Source organism: Sapajus apella, unplaced genomic scaffold (genome assembly GCF_009761245.1).
Source record: "Sapajus apella isolate SASKATOON/1434 unplaced genomic scaffold, GSC_monkey_1.0 scaffold4, whole genome shotgun sequence".
Lineage (NCBI taxonomy): Eukaryota > Metazoa > Chordata > Mammalia > Primates > Cebidae > Sapajus > Sapajus apella.
This window is the reverse complement of record NW_022436944.1, coordinates 13,241,766-13,249,511: the sequence shown is the minus strand read 5'-3', so window position 1 is coordinate 13,249,511 and position 7,746 is coordinate 13,241,766. Positions and strand designations below refer to the sequence as shown.

At 37.3% G+C, this 7,746-nt stretch overlaps 1 long non-coding RNA gene across 1 annotated transcript in view; it reads left to right on the top strand.

The window, feature by feature from the left end:
* The first annotated feature begins 5,868 nt into the window (after positions 1-5,868).
* Positions 5,869-7,746, top strand: part of LOC116537933 — a 2,338-nt gene continuing 460 nt past the window's right edge. The window contains exon 1 of the long non-coding RNA XR_004263427.1: positions 5,869-6,536. This is a non-coding gene — a long non-coding RNA (uncharacterized LOC116537933). The remainder of the gene's footprint in view (positions 6,537-7,746) is intronic.

Genomic DNA, 7,746 nt, shown 5'->3' with positions numbered 1-7,746 from the left:
CAAATTCTTACTTTATGCTACATAGTCCTAAATTATTCTCATAGTCTCTAATTCAAATTTAAGGCATACTAACTCCTAAAGGGCAGAGCTATAACATCTTTTCAGATGCCACCATAACTTAGAGTGAATCTTCAGCAAATAGGGTGGAGATGAAGGCTCATTCTATCTCTTTAACTTAAAATTACTTTCTTAGAATGATTTTCTGATGGCATCAGGGAGCAGCCGCCCTGTTTTCTATTTAGGACTTGAATACATACACTTCTCTTGATCAACTGTTCCAAGCTCTTCCATGTCACCTTTTAGCTCTGGTCTCTTCAAATCTCATTTTTGACCCATCTTCTGGGCAAGTCTCCCTAGCCCATGATCTTGCATTTGCCTTTCTCTGGGACCCTTCCAGCTTCTCCATGGAGAGAGGCACAGTGTCCTTTGGACTGCAGCCATGGGAGAAACACTGACTCCATGATGACCACAGGCACTGCCTTTTCCCTGAAAACAGCACTCAGCAGTGACAGAAGGATGCCACAGGGGACTGCTCACTTCCTTCTTGCTGTGGGAAACCCTATGAGCATGTGTGGGATAATAAAACCAGCCAATTTCATCAGCAGGTGTCGCATGAAAACTTAACAACATACTTAGATAGCAGGTCAAAGATCTGAGCCATTGTCAAGTTCTAAAAGATAAGTAAGTGAAAATCTAACAAATCTGTCAGTAACAACTAACTGGGAACTCATCAAGAGCTTCTCATGTAAATGCCTCCAAAATAACATGCTTATTTTGAAAGCGGAGGTTTCAAGGCAAAAAGTATTTACGTGTGTGGAATATGAGAGAAGAGTGGAGTGAAATATTTTATTTGGGTCATTATCTAGTAAGATTATCTGTCTGCTGTTTCCAGATTCAAAAATAGTGTTAACAGAAAATTCTAGATACAATTAATTGTGGTAAATGTGTGTGGTTGTCAGTTTTTGATATGCAATGATCTACTTTTAATACTTCTTGGTCTCATCCACTCTGAGCCTGTTATCGCAAATTGCTGCTCCAACACTAATAATTCTTTTCTAATTACTATTTCTATTTTTTTTAACTTTTATTTTAGGTTCAGGGGCCCATGGGCAGGTTTGCTGTATAGGTCAATTGTGTGTTGCAGGGATTTGGTGTACAGGTTATTTCATCACCCAGGTAATCAGCATAGTACCCGATGGGTTTTCTGATCCTCGCCGTCCTCCCACTCTCTACCCTCAAGTAGGCCTCGATGTCTGTTGTTCCCTTTTTTATGTCCACATGTACTCAATGTTTAGCTCCCACTTATAAATAAGAACATGCAATGTTTGGTTTTCTGTTCCCATGTTAGTTTGCTTAGCATAATGGCCTCTAGCTCCATCCATATTGCTGTGTAGGACATGCTCCCATTCTTTTCATGGTTGCATAGTATTCCATGGTATGTAAGTACCACATTTTCTTTATTCAGTTTACCGTTGATGGGCATTCCAGTTGATTCCATGTCTTTGCTGTTGTAAATAGTGCTGTAATGAACATACACATGCATGTGTCTTTATGGCAGAAAAATGTACATTCTTTTGGGTATAAACCCAGTAATGGGATTGATGAGTCTGGCACTTCCTTTTTTTTGTGCTTTGAGAAATTACCTGACTGCTTTCTACAATAGCTGTACTAGTTTGCATTCCCACCAGCAATGTATTTGCATTCCCTTTTCTCCCTAACCTCACCAACATCTATTCTTTTTTGACTTTTTATAGTAGCCATTCTGACTGGCATGAGATGGGGTATCATTGTGGTTTTGATGTGCATTACTGTAATGATTAGTGATACTGAGCATTTTTTCATATGTTTTTTGGCCACATGTATGGTCTTCTTCTGAAAAGTGTCTATTCATGCCCTTTGCCCACTTTTAATGAAGTTGTTTGTTTTCTGCTTGTAAATCTGTTTAAGTTCTTTATAGATTCTGGATATTAGACCTTTGTTGGATACATAGTTTGCAAGTATTTTCTCCCATTCTGTAGGTTGTCTGCTTATTCTGTTGATAGCCTTTTTTGCTGTGCAGAAGCTCTTTGTCAATTTTCATTTTTATTGCAATTGCTCTTGGCATATTCATCATGCAATCTTTGCCAGGTTCTGTGTCCAAAATGGTATTTTTTAGGTTATCTTTCAGGGTTTTTATAGTTTTACATTTTACATTTAAATCTTCAATCAATTTGAATTGCTTTTTGTATATGGTGAAAAAGAAGGGTCCAGTTTCAAACATCTGCATATGGCTGGCTAGTTATCTCAGCACCATTTATTGACTAGGTAGTCCCCACTGGTTTTGTTTTCAATTTTGTCAAAGATCAGATGGTTGTTGGTGTGACATTGTTTCTGGGCTCTCTATTCTGTTCCATTAGACTATGTATCTGTTTTCATACTAGTATCATGCTGTTTTGGTTACTGTAAACTTGTATTATAGTATGAAGTTGGATAATGTGATATCTCCAGCTTTGTTCTTTTTCGTAGGATTACCTTGGCTATTTGGACTCTTTTTGAATTCAATATGAATTTTTAATTTTTTTTCTAATTATGTGAAGAATATCACTTGTAGTTTGATAGGAATAGCCTTGAATCTGTAAATTGCTTGGGTAGTATGGCCATTTTAATGATATTAATTCTTCCTATCCGTGGAATATCTTTCCATTTGTTTGTGTCATCTCTGATTTCTTTGACCTGTGTTTTATAATTCTCATTGTAGAGATGTTTCACTTCCCTACATAGCTGTATTCCTAGGTATTTTATTCTTTTTGTGGCTATTGTAAATAGGATTGTATTTTTGATTTGGCTCTCAGCTTGGATGTTGTTGGTGTAGGAATCTACTGACTTTCGTACATTGATTTTGTATACTGAAGTTGTTTATCAGATGAATGATCTTTTGGGAGAAGATGGGTTTTCCAGGTACAGAATCACATTATTTGCAAACAGAAGTTGTTTATCTTCCTCTCCTTCTGTTTGGATGTCTTATTTCTTTCTCTTGCCTCATTGCTCTGGCTAAGACTTCCAGTACTATATTAAATAGTAGTAGTGAAAAAGGGCAATCTTGTCTTGTTCCAGTTTTCAGGGAGAATGCTTCCACCTTTTGCTCATTCAGTATAATGTTGGCTGTAGGTTTGTCATAGATGGCTTCTACTATTTTCAAGCATGTCCCATCAATGTCTAATTTGTTGAGGGGTTTTAACATGAAGGGATGCTGAATTTTATCAAAAGCCATTTTTGCATCTATTGAGATGGCCATGTGATTTTGTTTTTAGTTCTGTTTATGTAATGAATCACATTTATTCATTTGCATATGTTGAACCAAATTTGCATCCCAGGGATAAAGCCTACATGACCATGGTGGGATAGCTTTTTGATCGTTTACTATTAATTTGTTTAAATAATTTTAAATGATATTATTTTGTTTATAACAAAATAATCATTTACATTTTAGTATTTCAATATTTTTGCATACATGCAAAAAATAGTATTTTTGCATCTATGTTCATCAGGGTTATTGGCCTTAAGTTTTTGTTGTTGTTGCTGTGTCTCTGCCAGGTGTAGATATCAGGATGATGCTGGCCTCATAGAATGAGTTGGGGAGGATTCCTATCTGCAAAATTTTTTGGAATAGTTTCTGTAGGAATAGTACCAGATCTTCTTTATACATCTGGTAGCATTTAGCTGTGAATCCATCTGGTCCTAGGCATTTTCTCATTAATGCACTTTTTGTTCAATTTCAGAGCTCATTATTAATCTGTTCAAGGATTTGATTTGTTTCTGGTTCAGTCTGGTGAGGTTGTATGTTTCCCAAAATTTATTAGTTTTTTCTAAGTTTTCTAGCTTGCGTGCATAGAGGTGTTCGAAGTAGTCTCTGAGGGTTTTGCATATTCCTGTGGGGTCAGTGGTAATGTCACTTTTATCATTTCTGACTGTTCATTTAGATCTTCTCTCTTTTTTTCTTTATTAGTCTAGCTAGAGGTCTACCTGAATTATTAATTATTAAAAAACCAACTTCTGGATTCATTGATCTTTTCTATGTTTTTTTGTGTCTCAAATTTTCGTCAGTTCAGCTCTTATTTTGGTTATGTCTTGTCTTCTGCTAGCTTTGGGGCTGGTTTCCTCTTGTTTCTCTAGTTCCTCTAGCTGTGATGTTAGGTTGTTAATTTGAGATATTTCTGACTTGTTGATGTATGCTATAAACTTCCCTCAACACTGCTTTGTCTGTGTCCCAGAGATTCTGTTACATTGTAACTTTTGTTCTCATTAGTGTCAAAGAATTTGATTTCTGCTTTAATTTCATTATTTACCAAGAAGTCATTCAGCAACACTTTCATGTATTTCATGTATTTCATTGTTTTGGGCAATTTTCTTAGCAATGACTTCTATTTTTATTGTGCTGTGGTCTGAGGGTCTGGTTGGTATGATTTGGGTTTTTTTTAATTTACTGAGGATTGTTTTATGCCGGCTTGTGTGGTTGATTTTAGAGTGTGTGCCATGTGCATATGAGAAGAATTCTGTTGTTTGGGGGTGGAGAGTTCTATAAATGTCTATCAGTTCCATTGGGTCGAGTGCCAAGTCAAGTCCTGATTATCTTTGTTAGTTTTCTGCCTCGGTGATCTGTCTGATACTGTCAGTGGGGTATTAAAGTTCCTCACTGTTATTGTGTGGTTATCTAAGTCTCCTCATAGGTCTCTAAGAACTTACTTTATAAATCTGAGTGCTCCTATGTTGGGTGTGTACGTATTTAGAATAGCTAGGTCTTCTTATTGAATTGAGCCCTTTACCGTTAGGTAATCTCCTTCTTTGTCTTTTTTGCTATTTGTTGGTTTAAAGTCTGCTTTGTCTGAAATTAGGATAGTAACCTCTGCTTTTTTCTGTTTCCCATTTACTTGGTAGATTTTTCTCCAACCTTTACTTTGAGTCTATTGATTTGATTGCATGTGAGATGGGCATCTTGAAGACGGCATATTGTTGAGCTTTGCTTCTTTGTCCAACTTGTCCCTCTGTGTCTTTTAATTGAGGCATTTAGCTTGTTTACATTCAAGGTTAGTATGGATATGTGCAGATTTGATCCTGTCATTGTGTTGCTAACTGGTTATTAGGCAGATTTATTGGTGTGGTTGCTTTATAGTGTCACCGGTCTATCTAAGTGTGTTTTTGTAATGCCCAGTAATGATCCTTTCTTTCCATATTTAGTACCTTCTCAATAACTCTTGTAAGTCAGGTCTGATGGCGAAGAATTCCCTTAGCATTTTCTTGTCTGAAAAAGATCTTATTTCTCCTTAGCTTATGAAGCTTAGTTTGGCTAAATATGAAATTCTCTGTTGGAAATTCTTTTTTTAAGAATGCTGAATATAGGCCTCCAATCTTTTCTGGTTTGTAGGGTTTCTGCAGAAAGATCTGTTGTTAGCCTGATTGGGTTCCCTTTGTAGGTGACCTGCTCCTTTTCTCTAGCTACCTTCAACATTTTTCTTTCATTTTGACCTTGGAAAATCTGATAATTGTGTCTTGGGGATGGTCTTCTTGTGTAGTATTTCACAGGTGTTCACTGCATTACTTGAATTTGAATGTTGACCTCTCTTGCAAAGTTGGGGAAACCTTCATGAATGATATCCTGAAATACGTTTTCCAATTTGCTTGCTTTCTCTCCTGCCCTTTCAGGTATGTCAATGAGTCATAGATTGGTGTACTTCCAAGCTCACCTTGGCTGGACTGTCTGCTCCTAATTTCAGTGCTGGGTGCCACAGGCTCAGGGCCTCTCGGGCTCTGGGAGGAGGTGCAGTGAAAGACAAGGCCATTATGATGTCACTCCAGAGTTGCCTAGCACTGTTGCCACCTCATGGTCTCCAGCATCCAAGAAGAGTGTAGGCAGCTGATGCCAGGTCCTCCTCCTCCTCCTCTTCTTCCTCCTCTTTCTTCTTTTCTTCCCCTCTTCCTCCTCCTGTTTATTGCAGAGCACCAGAAAGCAAAGGAGCTAGAAAAGGGTGAAATCAGTTCTTTTTCTGTGACTTTTTTGCTTTGCTTTTATTAAGTTCTTAAGGCTTTTGGTCTTGAGTCCTAGATAAGATGCAAATAATTCTGAAAGGATCATAACTTTTAATAGTATCAGTGGATATTTCAGGGAAAAAAGCTATAGGATAGATTGACTGATAGTAGAGAATAAAAAGAAGATTCAGAAGCGGCCATGGGGAGGCAAAGAGAGAGAAAGGAGTGGAGAGTGTGTGTGAGTGTGTGTGTGAATGTGTGTGTGTGAGTGTGTGTATGTGTGTGTGAGAGGGTGAGAAAGCAGGGGAGGGAGAGAGAAAGAGTGGAAATTCTAGAAAGGAATTACCTTTTCTTTCATTCAACTACTTCACTGTTTTGTCAAAATCTAGCACTGCTTCTAAGGCCTCCTGCAACTCAACCACCTACCCCTCTTAACTCCATCCTATTCAACTTCTACACTAAGAGGAAAGCCCAAGCTAGACGCCTATGCGTCAATCAGAGACGCCATGCTGAGAAGAGTAAACAGGGAAACTGTAAGTGGCTGAACACTACATAGGGACAAAGAATAATTGCTTGGTTCCAAGAAGGGCCTGGCTTGACCAGATCAGTCCAGAGTTAGCCTGTTTCCAGGACACTTGGGGGTCATTAGTCCCAGAAAAGGAATCATTGCATTTGATCCTATGAGAAGCCAAGCATGCTCTCCTGATGAAACAGCATGCCAGCAGATTCAGATATTGTTCTAAGACAAAGGGGAACATATGGGAACTATTCTGAGAAGGATAGAAACTCATGATTACCCCACAGATTGACCCAGGCAATTTAATCATTGCAAGGGCAATGTACAAGAACAGCATTTTATTAATATAATTTTCCTTTTTCTTTAACACAACTGGTCATTCTTTTCAAATTATGCTGTGTGGGTCCAACAAAGCACAGCAGAAGAAATACTTGCTTTTGATTAAATGCATTGTTGGTTTCTTTGAAAAGGAAATTATTCTCAAAAACATAATATATTTTGTTTACGGAAATCACCTCAAAAGTAAAGCTGAGAAGAATTTCATACCAGGAATCTCAACTTTTTAAAGAAGAAAGAAGAGGCAAGAGTTGAAAATTCTTCTCCATAATATTGTATGTCTGGAAAAACTTAACACTTTTAAGAAAAAATGGCATGAATAAAACAATGGTGTAAAAACTCCTTTTTTTCAAAAACATATACACATGTATGATTTGGAGAGAACATCTGCTTTTGTCAAATGTGTCAGAGCCCTCCATTGGGTGCACTGATACTACTCATCTCAGCCTTCGTGGCAGAATGAGTTCTAGTAGAATCATGCATATGCTAACCAACATTAAGGAGTCATCTGAGTTCCCTTAATATTAGCATATTTCTCTCCCCTAGGAAAGGGTATAGATGAGAGTGAAAGTTAAAAAGAAGGAGCAAGACCATATTCTTGGCTGTCACTTAGAATGAATCAGAATAGTTGAAGCAATAGCACAGGCATTTGCTAAGTACCCATGCTCAACGGTCAACCAAAAAAGATTTATTAACATCTCATGAAACTAAATCATGAAATGTCTGCATCGCAAACTTATTTGTATTCATAAATATTCTGTTTGGTCCACTACCAAATCATACCTGTGTATGTGTTTTTCAAAAAAAAAAAAAAAAAAAAAAGGACTAATACCATTGTTTTATTCATGCAATTTTAAAAAATAAAATGTTAAGTTTCACCAGACGTACAA